Source organism: Armigeres subalbatus, chromosome 2 (genome assembly GCF_024139115.2).
Source record: "Armigeres subalbatus isolate Guangzhou_Male chromosome 2, GZ_Asu_2, whole genome shotgun sequence".
NCBI classification, from domain to species: Eukaryota; Metazoa; Arthropoda; class Insecta; order Diptera; family Culicidae; genus Armigeres; species Armigeres subalbatus.
Window position 1 is genome coordinate 160667956 of NC_085140.1, and position 15300 is coordinate 160683255.

General features: G+C 39.2%; 1 protein-coding gene across 1 annotated transcript in view; it reads right to left on the reverse strand.

Moving 5' to 3' along the window:
- Positions 1–15300, reverse strand: part of LOC134211097 (Krueppel-like factor luna) — a 994395-nt gene that overhangs the window by 637702 nt on the left and 341393 nt on the right. The window lies entirely within an intron of this gene.

Sequence of the window (15300 nt, forward strand, 5' to 3'; positions counted from 1 at the left end):
TTGGCGCATCTTACCCAGCACTATGAAGCCGGTTCCCAGCTCGTTGGTGGTGCCACAGCTTTGGTAGAAGGTAGCCGCCCGATCTCCTGCAGCGCCACGACGTCGAAGTTGCGGGGATGTAATTCATCGTAGATCATCCTGTCGCAACCTGCGAAACCTAGCGACTTGCAGTTCCATGTTCCAAGCTTCAAATCGTGATCCTTTATTCGTCGCCTAGGTCTTTGCCGATTATATCGAGTCGCATTATCTCTTATATTGTTCGTAATTATTGGTTTTCCAGGCGGCTTATTGGGCCTGCGTAAACCTTCTGTCTCGCCGGAGGGCCATCGTGTCAGGGCTGTTTAGCGTCCCACCTAACACCAGGACTTGGGCTTGTGCGCTTTGAGCGGCACACGGTCGCTTTGGCGGAGCCTACTTGCGGATACATGCAGCTTTTTATAGAGGTTTAACAGGGCCCACTGTCAAACCCCATCACATCCTAGGCAGGCGCCACAACTCGCAGATGGCCTGGGGAGGGATCGTCAAGCCCTTGGACATAGTCCCTGCTGCCCCCAAAATAAGTAAGGATCCACGATAAAAGTTCTCGTAAAAATAGTGTAATTTACTCAATAGGAGTCGCCCTGCTATTGCATAAGTCGTAAAACAAGTAATAATCATTCACATGAATTATAAATAAATTTTCATTGATTGTAATTTGTTTCATTGAAATAAACTTTAAACTTGAAATCAGGACTACGGGGAGTTTCCCACTCGGGGTGCTGGGTGATGACATTTATTCGGGTAATGGCGTTCGTGGTAGTGGCCTTTGTGGTAATGGCATTATGGGTAATGAATAACTGTAATGTCATAAAGTCGAAATGGTTCCTTCTTTCAACTCAGGAACTTGCTTGTTTTAAGACACGGGAAGATATTTCCCTTCTTTCAAAAGGTGCATTTGCCCGGCAGACGGCAAGAGACGATATGATTTCTTCTTTCAATTCAGGCTTAAGGAAAAGGAAATAATTATCCCTTCTTTCAAAGGAGGCATTTGTTCAGCAGAAGCCAAAGAGAATATGACTCCTTATTTCAATTCAAGAATTTTGTACGCTCGGTTCAATGCAAGGGGAGATATGATCCTTTCTTAGAAACCGTTTGCTCAAGTACTCTGGCTTTCCCTTACAGAAAAAAATCCAATGTCAATTTAATTTAATGCTGATCTATCTTGCCGGTAGGTGCGTCATTTCAAATGGTCCCGTTTTGACAGGAAGCTTCTTTATTCTCAATTTGTCACGCCGTACAACTCCGTTCCCAATTATTGCCCATATGAAGGAAACCACGTAACTGAATGGCTCAACAAATCTTACTTATCCATTACACAGCTCAAATAACAATTATGCCAAATGACATTATGCCAAACGACCATTATGCCAAACGGCCGTTATGCCATACGGCCATTATGCCAAATGACTTTATGCCAAACGACATTATGCCAAACGGCATTATGCCAAATGACTTTATGACAAACGGGGTACAATCATTTAAAAGCGAGTGTTTGAAATATTAAAGTCGACTATCTACATCACGATGTCCTGTATTTCGATATCTCTCCCTATGTCGATGGTATTCACGGCCCTTTCCATCTACATACATTTGGGCTATCCCTATCTCGATATATCTCTATCTCGATGTATTCTGGTTATACCTATTTTGCCCATGATTCTCTCTCCCTATGTCGATATGTATTTGAATTTCTAGGCTACCTACTAGAAAATCTTTGGTAGATAACAAACACATAAAACATCAAGAGATGACATCTGTTTTGTTGTTGTTTTTCATAGCAACTAGGATATTTTGATCTAGTACCCATTTCAATTTTCCGACTATTCCTCGATCTCTTCGTATCTCGATGCTTCCTTCAATATCGAGATATGGAGAGGCGACTGTATCTAGTTATGTTTGGAATTAGAGACAAAACGGTAGTTAAGTTTGCCATGAAATGTGATAAAATCATCTCTCACATCTCTCATGGCCAATTCAACTATGCTGCCCATGATCTCACTTCTCACTGTTAGAAAAGAGGACCGCTAAGTGAGACGTCTCTCTTCTCATTCCTAATTTCTCACTTTTCAATAAACTATTCGGGTAAATGACCTATTCGGCCAAATGTCCTATTTGGCCAAATGACCCATTCGTCCAAACGACCCTTTCGGCCAAACGACCCTTTCGGCCAAATGACCTTTTCAGCCAAATGATACATTCGACCAAATGACCCATTCGACCAAACGACCCTTTTAGCCAAATGGCCCTTTCGGCCAAATGACCCTTTCGGCCAAATGACGCTTCCAGCCAAATGACCCTTTCGGCCAAATGACTTTCAGCCTAATGGTATATTCGGCCAAACAACTTTCGGCCTAGTGGCATTCGGCCAAATGGCTTTCGGCCAAATGACTGTTCCCCGCTGATAATAATGTTAGTCGTGAAACACGAAGGCGCATCATCTGTGGAAGTCACTACGGGCTCCAGAAGAAACTGCGGTAAAAAAAGATTCGCCACCGCACCAAATGTGTCATGTACAAGACGATAATAAGACCGGTTGTCCTCTAAGGACATGAAACATGGACAATGCTCGAGGAGGACTTGCAAGCACTGGGAGTATTCAAGAGACGGGTGCTTAGGACCATCTTTGGCGGTGTGCAAGAAGACGGTGTGTGGCGGCGAAGAATGAACCATGAGCTCGCCCGAGTTGGCAAAATTCTAAAAAAAAATTTCAATAAAAAATTTAAAAACTTTAAATCGTAAATGTCAAATACAGGAAGGTTTGTATTCGGTAACATGTTTCCCTTGTTCTTCTTTTTCAACCGAATGTCCTTCTTTTTAGGCACGATTTGGGTGAGTTGACCTTCTTTGGAAAAATCCATAAGATCAGATGAGAGAAATGCGTTTGAGAGGCAAAATAAACTTTGTTATATATGTTATTTTTTAAAAGGACGAGAAAAAAATTATCATCAAAATTCTTACAACTGGCATTTCTGGTTGCACTGTAGACAACTCCAACTTCATATACACACATTGTGTGTCGTCGTGTTTGGTTTCGGTTTTGAAGTACAATTATGGCGTATGCCATCATCCAGGTCTAGGGGGCCGGGAACGATCCGTGTCCGGATCGTTTCATCCTAACCCAAACAAACAGCAGTTAAGCCACTGTCGATGGGTACCTGCTAGTGCTTCGGCGAAGAGCATAAGCACTTCTCCGGTTTGCAATGCTGGGAAAAATAGGACGACAGCCCTTTGCAAGTGGAACCCACTGGAGAGGAAAATGGAACTCAAATTTGATATGTTGTGATTGTGCTTCGGGAAATTAATCATAAATTATTGAAGCCACTCTTGGGCAATAATTTCAATTTATACCCAGCACAGAGGCCACAGTAATCTGGTTAATAATGAATAGAGCTTTGATGGAGACTGCGGATAAAAGCTTTTGTTAGTTAAGGCTTGTGGATTAAGTGAGGATATTGATCGAGTTGTTCTTTGCATAAATGATGTGATGAGTGAGATAATAGGAGATGGTACGTCACAAAGCACTTCATGGTTTTAAACACATTCGAAAAATCACAGCAACATTTTGTTTTATAAAAATGGATTTCTATTGGGTAAGAATTCGGATATGAACCACCATTAAGTCAAAATCAAACGTTCAAACATGCATAACATTGCTCATGAAATGCATAGCGCCAAAGCTTGAGAAATTCATAGTTCTTCCTTAAACTGATCAGACTGTTTCACCTAGATTGATGAAAACAATTTCAATCAAAATGTTTAAATGCTTCTGCAATATTCTGAAAATAAGTACGATGGTTCCATTTCTCCTCATTCACATAAAATTTTCATCCTTTAAACAAATTAACAGTCCTTTCATTGCTACTTCGGCAATTTAACTGGTAAACAACATCAAACAAATAAAAATGCAATCGTCTATGTCGATCCTGGTGAACTGATGCCCCATTTCCTATCACCGATCCGAAGAATGGAAACTTCACTTGATTCAGGATGTTTGATAGCACCGGGCCAGGAATCAAATTAAACGGAACGAAATTAAATTTACCTACTCACTTGAGATTTTCCGACTGTTCACCTTCGCCAATTGCTCTCTTGCGTTCGTTGGGATCAATCAATGGCAATGGAAAGTGGTGCTGCCGCCGCCGCCGGTTGGTTCCTGGAAAAGCAGACGCAGCAGATTGGTCGGTATCGTGCTAAGAATGAAGGCTTTGCATCGTCAATATTTACGTCCGACTACAGAATCGGATGCTTTAACTGCTACTGCTGCTGCTGCTACTGCAGGCATTGCCGACTGTCCGTGACCTGCTGATCCGCAAGCTGACTGCTAGGACCATCAAATTACGGCGTTTAGTACGCCATCCTCCGTTTATCTGGCCGTGGAATTGATGGCCCCGGCGATGACGCCAGCATCATTACCAATCCGCCGTCGTGATGATAATTTCGGTCGCCAAGGCGCGACGAGCACAGTGAATGATGGAGGCAGGCCTGCCTCAATTGAATTTTATGGCTCAACAGCAATTTCTATTCTCTTTCCCAAATTGGAATTTCGCTGAAGAATGTTTGCCAAAGTTCTTGTCGCGTCTTGTGACGTTTTTGCCGTGGATTGAAACTTTAACGAATGGGTGTGTTTGTGCGTCTTGGCATGGTGTGTATGGAAGTTTTCTGTCGGTGGATGATTGTATGGATTGTTTATTCAATTTAGTTGATAGATGAGATGAAGTAGATAGATGAGCAGAACACCTCGTAATATTGATTAGTTTTGCCGCTTGTGTAATCATTCATCTGATATTAGATTTAATGGAACAAAGAAATCCAATATACTATATTTTTTGAGTACATGAATTCATGGTTTGTTTAGTTTGCTTTACTCTTGGTGCAATTCGAATTTTCTTTACTCCCTTAATTGTCATGGACATCTCAGCAAAAAACACAAAATTATAAATTTCACAGAATTTTCTTCCTTTTACGCCCTTTCACATTTACAGTACAACAAGATGAATTGTGTTTATAATCTTGCTTATTCCCCAATTATTATGCTTCTATCTAGCTTTAATTTTACTGTTTTCCATGTTTGGATATTGGTTGCTTCTGTCTTTTTCACAGCTTGCTGATAGTGCTCCCTTTATATAAATTTACCTTGTTTAACCTTTATTTTACTGATCAGCTTCTGTTTTACTTCCCTTCGGAAACAAATGTATCAAAATATATTTCAAAGATTATAATACTATACTCTTCTATGAGTCTTCCATAGAATTCGACCGGTAAAAACTTCTAATTCCATCAGTTCATAATTCTGTACGTGTCCCTACTAAGTTTTCTATAAATTAATGTGAATTCCAGCTTGATAGTTGCTTTCAAATTTCACGCTGTGAAAAATACAGAGCGCAAATCTCTGACATTAAAAAGCATTCCCATCGTGCCAGAATTACTATATCCAGCTGACACCAGTTAGCTTCCGCACCGGCTCGCAACACATGAATATGATTCAATCACTCCCATGCAGCATCCTGAAAGCAGAAACTTTCTCAAAGGAAAGGGATCCAAATTGTAGTAATCCAACTGCACTCGAACATTTCACAACCATTTTCCTCGCTGAGCCACGCCACCCCGGCCCGGTAATGGGGCTTTTTATTCCACTGCCATTACAGTTTCAACTTTCTTGCATATCACCACCCACGATTCTAAACAGTACTGCCAACTGTTCACGGCTCTGACTGTGCACAGTGCAGTGCTTTCCGTTTTTCCCCCAACAGCTCGAAAGATCACAGGGAAAAGCGCACTCGCACACGCTGAGTGTTTTATTTTACAACCATCCATCCGTCTTCCGGTTTTCCGAAACCCGATCTAGGTCCCTTTGTGTTTTCCACTCTACACTCTCAGTCACTCACTCGTTATGTTTGTTCATAATCCGTAAATTTAAAGCTGTAATGTTGCAATTTAATATTTAATATTTGTCTGGGTCGGTTGGTTCCGCTCCGCTCCGACTGGCTCTGATGGGATCCGTTTTATCCGTCGTCCGTCGTCGTTGGAAGGAACAACGACGATTCTCGTTTTGGTCTTTGTCTTTGAACCGAGGAGGAGAACCAATGCCCCACGCTTCTCCAACTGGGACTCTTCACCGTGAAAACTTCGAAGAGACACTTTTCAAGAAACATTATCCAGTTCGACTTCCCAACGAAGTGGAGCGTGAATTGCTGTAAATCTGATCGCAGTGTGATTGATTGATGAGTTTTGGTTTTATAAATTCCAAGGAAGCAACGAGAGAATATATTGTTCGGTTTAATGACATTCCATCCCAACTCAAACGGAGCATGCACTCAGCTTAGCACTTCTATATTTGAGCATCCGCATAATTAACAACTGAATCTGAATATTTTTCTTTGTGAGCAACTACAGTATCCATATTAAACGGTTATTGGGTCATTAAGAAATGTCACAATGAAATAATAGCGCTTTGGGGCTAGCTACCCATTCTCAATGTACACGTTTTGGAAGCTCATATATTTTTAGTCAATAACGACGTAGGTTATGTCGTCACGGCTATATAGAATTAGAAAGACTATTAGTCTGACTTTCGTTGCTACAAGAGGCCTATTATACCTCTACTTCTCCACAATAGTCATGGGATAGAGTATTGTGCTGATTACAAAGGATATTTGATTAGGATTTAACTCGGTGAGCGATACGATACGGATTCAAATGTTCTACTAACGTTTATCCCAGTCTAACTGGCGTATTAATCGAATAAATAACTTACCGGCTTCGCAAAGTAGGACAGGCTGAATAACATCGTTCCCTTACGCAAACTCCGAAGAATTTCCCGCAGTAACGATGAATTATTTCCTGTGCAAATTTGGAAAACTGGAAAAAAGCTGAAACTTATTTGGACGAATGCCACCGGGAAAAATAACACGTTAAGAGATAATTATCTTGCCGATTTCCATTAGGCCAAATTGGATGTTTAGTCGAAACGGTTAGAAGTCCGAAAACGTCATTCGGCAGAAAGGAACATACAGCCAAAACTGTCTTTTGGCCGAAAATTCCGTACGGTTGCTTAGTACAGCTGGCCATTTGGCCGAACAAATCATACGCCAGAAAACGCCGAATGACCGAAGAGATGGTATGGCTGAAATTGTTATTTGGTTTAAAAGGTCATTTGACCGGAAAAGTCAATTAGACAAAAATACAACTTCGCCGAAATGGTCGTTTAGCCTCTTCTTCTTCTTCTTAATTGGCATTACATCCCCACACTGGGACAGAGCCGTCTCACAGCTTAGTGTTCATTAGGCACTTCCACAGTTATTAACTGCGAGGTTTCTAAACCAAGGTACCATTTTAGCATTCGTATATCATGAGGCTAACACGGGAACCAGGAATCGAACACAGTCACCCTCAGCATGGTCTTGCTTTGTAGTCGCGCGTCTTACCGCACGACTAAGGAGGTCGTTTAGCACAAGGGGTCATTTGACCGAACATATTATTTGGTCAAACGGGTGTCCCGTACCGTAGTTGGCTACACGTTCGCCTTACAAGCGGATGGTTATCCGGATAAATGTCAACCTAACAATGTAACGACCATTGGATACACGACATGGACTAACTGACACAATGGACTCACGATGAGATGGACTGGCAACGACAACAATAATGGTAATGAAAATCTAAAAATAGATTCTGCGTGGATTCTATATAGCAGAATACCAGAAGATCTAGGCACAGTAGTGGTTAAGAAACACAGAGTGCCTACCAAATAAAGAAAGGAATAAAAAAAATGTTTGTTTAAAAAAAATTGGCCAACGGATAAAACGGCCGGAAATGTCGTTTGACCGAACAGGCTATTTGACCGAAACTGCTATTTGGCCGGACAAGAGTGAATATAAAAAAGTGTGAAGTGATTATTAACCATTGAGAAGTGAGAAATAAGAAAAAAGACGTCTAACTTTTCACTTCTTGCTCCCCATGTCTCATTTTTTCCTGCTGAAAGTGAAGATTGAAAAGTGTGAAATTGTGAATAAAAAGTGAAACGTTTCTCATTTTTCATAGTGAAAAGTAAAAAATGAGAAGCGAAAAATAAGGAGTGTGAAGTGATAAATAAGATATCTCGTTTCTCACGACCCTCTGATCAAACAACATTTTCGGCCGTTTGACCCGATTGGCAAAATGGCCATTTCTGTTAAACGACTTTTTTTTAATAAGAACCACATTTTCGGCCGGATGTCAGACACATTTGGAAAAAATGTCATTTGGCAGAACGGGTCATAGACCAAAAATGTGTTGGGTCAATCAGGTCATGTAGCCGACAGTACTGTTTGGCCGAAATTGACGTTGGCAGAACGGACCATTTAGTTGAAAATATTAAGTGAGAAATGAGGAGAGAAAAGTGAGAAGTGAGACGCCTTACTTAATTGATTCGACTAAGATGGCGACGTTTGAGGTTTTGGCTTTCAGTCTTTTGGGATCAAAAACGGGGTTTTATGTTTTCATCCGACGTTTCGGACACATGTATTGTGCCTTTTTCAAGGAGTTAACTATGATCCGTTTTATTGTCACATTAGCCCTCAGGTCCCATAGGTCCTATGCTGAGGGCTAATGTGACAATAAAACGGATCATAGTTAACTCCTTGAAAAAGACACAATACATGTGTCCGAAACGTCGGATGAAAACATAAAACCCCGTTTTTGATCCCAAAAGACTGAAAGCCAAAACCTCAAGAGACGCCTTACTTTACACTTCTCATTTGACCCTTCTAACTTTGCATTTCTCATTTCTAACTTCTCACTTCTCAATTCACACTTTTTATATTCACTTTTGTTCGACAAAACGACATTTTCGGCCTTTTGACCTGAATGCAACTTTTCCCGAATGTAGCATTTCCCCGAATAAACAATTCCCACGAACAAACAGTACACATATCATTGCGATCGACTGTATGCTACCGAACAGAGCAGCGTTCAAAAATTGTCTCTTTGGAGATGCTGAAAATAATCAGCTGAAGGTTCTTCAAACATTTATTCTTCTGAAGTAGAATAACAAACATACGATGTTTAAGATCAATCCTTCCTACTGGTGGATGTGAGGCCTTTTTGATTTTTTTAAATGTATTGTAGCCTATAAAAATACTGATCTTTCTTCAAACGGTCCGAATATGATCACAAAAGTTCAAAATTGTGCCCTAAGTGAAGAAAGTCACAATTAAAATGCCACTGCACATGGAATATTTGCCGAATTTGCTTAATTTTTCAGCAGTGGACTTGTGCAGGCTTCTAGTTTCCGAAAACATGTTGTTTGAGTCGGAAATGTCCCTGTGCATGGAGATATCAGGGAGGAGGGGTCGCTCGATAGGTCATTTTTAGAACCGGGATTTGTCAAATGAAACCAAAATAATTTTCCTCAATTTCACATAAAAATACCGTAATTAATTCCACAAAATGGCCATTTTTACCGAATTTGAATTTATTATACGGACATTTAAAAATCCGATAACATTCTTAAAAAGTTTCAATTTCATTAAACTTTCAATATGACGGAAAGGATAAAAAAATGTCCAAGGATTAAAAACTGTTTCAGTGAAGAAGTTTTTTTGAGCGAATGCAAACATTTGTCAATTTCCATCTCGGCGTCACATTTGTTGGCTTGGCGAAATGTAGGGGAGGAGGTTCGGTTGTGGACACCGTTCGGTTATGGGCACCCCTATGTATCTTTTGACAGATAAGAGATGCTGTCATTCTGACAACCGTCATTTGTTTGCCATAGCAGCATGATGTTTTGTGCTCAATATCAAAACGGATGTTCATCTCTACTTTGAACTAGGACCAAATCATTTTTTTTTACAAAAAAAAACAACATCAAAGTTTTTTTTGGCCTTTTTCAAAGTATCATAAATTGAAGTGATTTAATTCAAAAAGTTAGTTATAATGCGTATCTATACAGTAAATTTCATCTATTTTGGGGCTAAATGACGATTGCCATCAAAATTTAAGCGGGAGTTTTTTTTTTCTTCACATTCCAAAAAGGCTGTGAAATTCGGTTGTGGGCACTCTTATTGGTTCGGTTATGGGCACCCTCATTTTATTGATGAATCATTCAATATAATTTTAGTTGTCCCTGAATTTATTTTTCATTACGTTTTATGCAGTTTCTATAACTATTTAGACATTATTGATTGAAATAATGAGTTTATTTAATATTTTTGTTCTTTGGACATGTCTACTTATTATACACACACTTTTTTGATCAAAGCGTAGACCGATTTGCTTGCAAAAAGTTGCATTCGGCGTGGAATCCTTTCCCATTGTTTCCTATTGAAAATTGGTTAGATCGGACTACGGGATCAAAATTTATGGCCAAAATATTATGTTTGTAATAAACGAGAAAGGCACTTATACCAGTAGGGTGATTAATCAGGATTTTTTTGACTATGATTCATACCAATGAAACGTAAATCAATGAAAAATTGAAACCCTCTTACCTAAAGTGCTATTTTAGACCTTTCTTATGAGATTTTTTCAACATCCTCCTAATGCACCGAGTAAGGCATCAACACTGCTAGGTGGATTGATTTGAGTTTTTTAGTGGACCAAACACAAAAGGGTGCCCACAACCGAACCTCCTCCCCTACCTATCACAGTATCTGAACTCTTTTAAATAGTCGATTGGCCAAGGCTTCTCAAAAAACAGAGCAGAAAAAGTTGAAACCAGCGATGCCTTTTTGATGGAGGTTCTTCTGCTCACTTCACATAATCTCCATTGGCACAAAGATAATCATTCCTGTTTACACTATTCTTTTGATTAAGAACCACTCTAATTAATATGCCATCTGATCCATTTTTTGAGAATATTTCTTTTATTATTTCATTAGGAAAATCAAAAATATGACGGATGAAATGCAAAACACTTTCATCTGCTGGAACATGTGTGCTACTAGGAGGGCACAATAGGAAAAAAGGAGGTATTTTTGGCTAAAATTATGAATCCTGCAATAAACAGTGGTATTCATCATAAAAACATAGATAGAAAAAAAAAATGTTTTCTGAGCTTTCAATGGGGTATGGAGCCAATTCTCGGCAAAGTATCGATTTTTGTCATATTCTACAAAACCACCGGAATTTGGTCACTTTTTGGCTTGCAATAAGCCTGTTTGATGCTGGATAAAATACCAATGGTCATATAAACTATATATTCTTGTCACAGACAAATGAACGCAACACAGATTTCTTAAAATGATCAAAAAATCACTATCAGCTTCTTATATTGAAAATTCACTGAGCAGAACTTATTAAACCAATTAAACCAAAGGAGGGTAGAACAGATTCAATTAGCGTCATATTGTGACATCAACGAAATGGAATTTCAATTATTTGATATTTCATTAAGATTTCTTTCATAATTATAAAAAGGTATTATGGCAAGGAGCTATTCAACACACTACTCATCCAACACGTTATGACACGTTATGGTTATATCTATAATTCGCTCCTATAATGTAGTAATGTCAAAATTGTAAATTTTGAACACCTCCTCTTCTCACTGCGTAACGCTTTTTATATATATACTTTTATGCGCAACGTTAAGGCATAACCCTCCCCCTTAAAATGTTATGTAAATGTTCGCCACCAAATTCAATTAAAGTGGCATTATTGAGTAACTCAGATTAAAATTGAAAAATAAGAAGTTTACCAAAACACCTGATTAATCCCCCTAGCGGTAATGTTGTCTTTCTCGTTGATTATGAGAAAATGTATTTTGGCCCATTTTTTATAGAGAACAATGGACCAACGTTCTCTGACGAATGAAACTTGTTGCGAGTAAATCGGTACAGAGTAAGTGCTTAAAAAAGAGTTGAGACCATTTTTTCTCACACACATACAGACATTCACACACACACGTACACACAGACAACAACTCAATTCTTCGAACTGAGTCGATCGGTATATAACACTATGAGTGTTTGGGCCTTTTTTAAATGCTTTTAGAGCGATCATATATGTAGCTTCTACGTATAATTAGTACACGTGAAAGGCAAAAATGGGCAATTTTTTAAATTCATGTATCTTACAAAATGGTGAATTTGGGCAGAATTTTATTCATGGTCCTCTAAGCTTAAGAGTTCAATAGTGTAGTGCATAATGTTTTACTGCGGGGTACCAAACTGTTTTGTTCGTTAAATATTGCTTAAAATGTGCTTTCACAAAACTACTAAAAACTGAATTCTGGACGAAGCTATTATTACATTATCAAGCCGATTGCATAGATCTGTTTAAGAGCTTTGTATCGATATATAAATATGTTACTTTTGAGCCGAAAACATTGAAAAGCAGTCCGTTTTCCCAAAAAACGTAAAAATATAATTTCTAGAAGGGGCTAGTTTGAACGCCCCCCACCCTTCCCTAAAAAATCTAAAAAATTAAAACCGTCCTGATGATAGAAATATAGGTTATAAGCTGTGTATTCATCACATTTTACTCGCCCAAATCGAAAATTGGCCTTTTGATAGCTTTGGCCACACCTTTATATGGGGCTGTCCTATTGTGGAGGGTAAGAAAATTGATATTTTGATGGCATATGAAATGTTTAGCAAATTATAATCATTGAAAAATAGGAGTAATCAAATCTTGCTTAGGTATGCAATCCATTTTTTGGTAATACTTATCTTGTGGTTTTTTTCCAATCATAATTTCTGTACAACTTTTTTTCTGTTTTTGAATGTTGCCTGAAGCACAAATATCTTACTCATAAACACAAAAATCTCTTACTGTTTTAAGTCAAATAATCTTTTGAGCATCACTTTTTTGAACAGATTTCATGACGGTCCAAAACATCTTGACAATATAACTTTATTGCACAATATTAAATCAATAAGCTTGTATCAAAAGAAGTAAAACAATGAATGCATTTTCGAGGGAAAGGCCGTTTGGTCGAATATACAATTTCGCCAAACAGATCATTAGGCCGAAAGTGTCAAATAGCCGTATAGGTTATTTGCCCGAAAAGGTCAATTGGCAGAATAAGCCATTCGACCGAATAGGTTATTTGGACGAAAATGTAAAATGTAATAACTTACATGCCTTCTACAAGGCCCATTCTGAAAAATTCAAACTTTATTCTCAAAGTGAGGAGCCGAAATTCAGCTTTACAGAGGAGAGAAACCAAATTTATATAAAAATATGTACTTTTGAGAATTAAATTTTGTTGTTCACAACAAATGAACGTGCCGAAAAAAATCATAGAAGCCACATGCTTTCTACAAGGCCCATCTAAAAAAAATCAAGTTTTATTCTTAAAGTGAGGAGCCGAAATTCAGCTTTGCAGAAACGAGAAGCCAAGTTTTTATGAAAATACGTACTTTTGTGAATTAAACCCCGTTTTTCTCAAAAACTGGACGTGCTACAAAAATATAATATTGTTGGTGTATAACAAGTATATACTGTTGAAAGGGAAAAGAATATTCAACACAAGAAAATAATCTACCCGTCTATGTTGTTACCGCAGCCGAGCAAAATTACATATAAGTCCTATGGATTTTCCAATACATACAGCTTAGTAGAAAGAAAAGGTCTAGCACAAATTAAAGCTGAAATGGGAAGCATTGCAGTGGGGTTATCCGACTGCAAGAATTCTAAAAATCGCTTCCCATCGACAATAAACAACAACAATGGGTTGGCAGGATGGCATCACAAAGCAAAGAGACATCGGTTTGAATCCACCCGTCCGTCGTCGTTCTGCTGCTGCTGCTTTTATTATTGTATCTCGTTGAGTGGAAATCATTTGATATTTATTATATTTTAGTGTGAAAATATCTCTCTGAATGGTGCTTTGCGAGGGGGCGTAGAGGTGCGTGGCCAGCAGGCCGGATGTTTTCCATTCTCGGAAAGTGTCCTTCCATTGAAAATGAAATTTTGCTGCGGTCCGGCGCGGAAGTCTTTTAAGTGCACTGTGCTTTTGATCTTTACGCGAAATTGTGTTTGCAACGAAACAGAGCCCGAATGAAGTTTCAATATTTCAAATGGTTTGGCTGTTTAAGCTCGGTTCACTCGAAATCTGGACGCACGGCTTGTTACGGCGAATCTTGTGATCGATTTTCGAATCTGTTGACGGCAAATTGCGCCGAGAATTTTTCATCCGTTTTCATCCTTTTTTGCAAAGAGACGATTCAGTTATCAAGATTGAGATTAGTTTAAAAAAATAAACATGTTTTGACACCTGCATAAGCCGATTGTACATCGATCATTCATCAATTTTATGTTCTGTTCGTGTTCCCCATTTATCGAAAAATGCTAGCTTCTTGTTCAGGTCCTCCCATTTATCAGCCTTGTTTAAATTCCATCCCGCACAATCACCCACACCAGCGGACATTCCATCAGAAAATCCCCGAAAGCAAAATGAGACGCCAGAAATAACGGAGCTTATGTATCCATAGTAAAGCCCGATCACTGGCACTCGATGAATTATTTATTCTCGTGTCATAAACCGTATTAATTCTCGCTTTGCTAATTTGATGCCATCTTATCTGCTGGTGCCGCGTCGGTTGTCGTGTGCCGCAGCATAGGGCCGTCGAGGGACTCCGGTGCCTTGGTCGCGGTCGTCGTCATCGGCCGGCATCTGTTGGCTGCCAAAGTTGTACGGTTTCTGGAGAGGACCACCACCACTGACTGGCATCATCAGCCTCGTCGTGTACATGAACGCATGAATAAATAATCGGTAAACAGGCGGGAGCCATCAGCAGTGGGACACGAAAGGACTAGCCTAGTGGCGGCTTGAAATCTTTATCCTTGGCCTGCCAGTTCATTCGTTCGCAGACCCAAAGTCCGGGTGGCGCTAGAGCAAACCTAGGCGTCGAAGGTGGTTTTGGTGGTTCACGGTGCTGAGATTTTCTTTGATGATTCGGAGACTAGCGTGGGCGATGCCGCGGAATATGTCAGAAATAACAACCACTTTCAAGTTTGCTGTTTGTAGAATCTGGCGGTTCTTCCCGAAGATATCAGATGATAAAATGGACATGGATTTTAGGTGTACTTTAATGCTTTTCGTTAGCTGTTCAAGGTTAAGAAAATTATAAGGCTCTTCTTATGGAATGCCTTTACTTGTCATAAGGCGAGTTAAATACTATTCTATTTTGTTCCACCTCGATATAATTTTGACAGATACGTATTGCGACCTCATCCATAAAACCGTTTTATGTGTCTCGTACTTAACCCTACTGGACTTAAATCGAGTCATGTACGAGCCACTAAAAACGGCCTAACAGTTGAAGTCAAAATACGTAT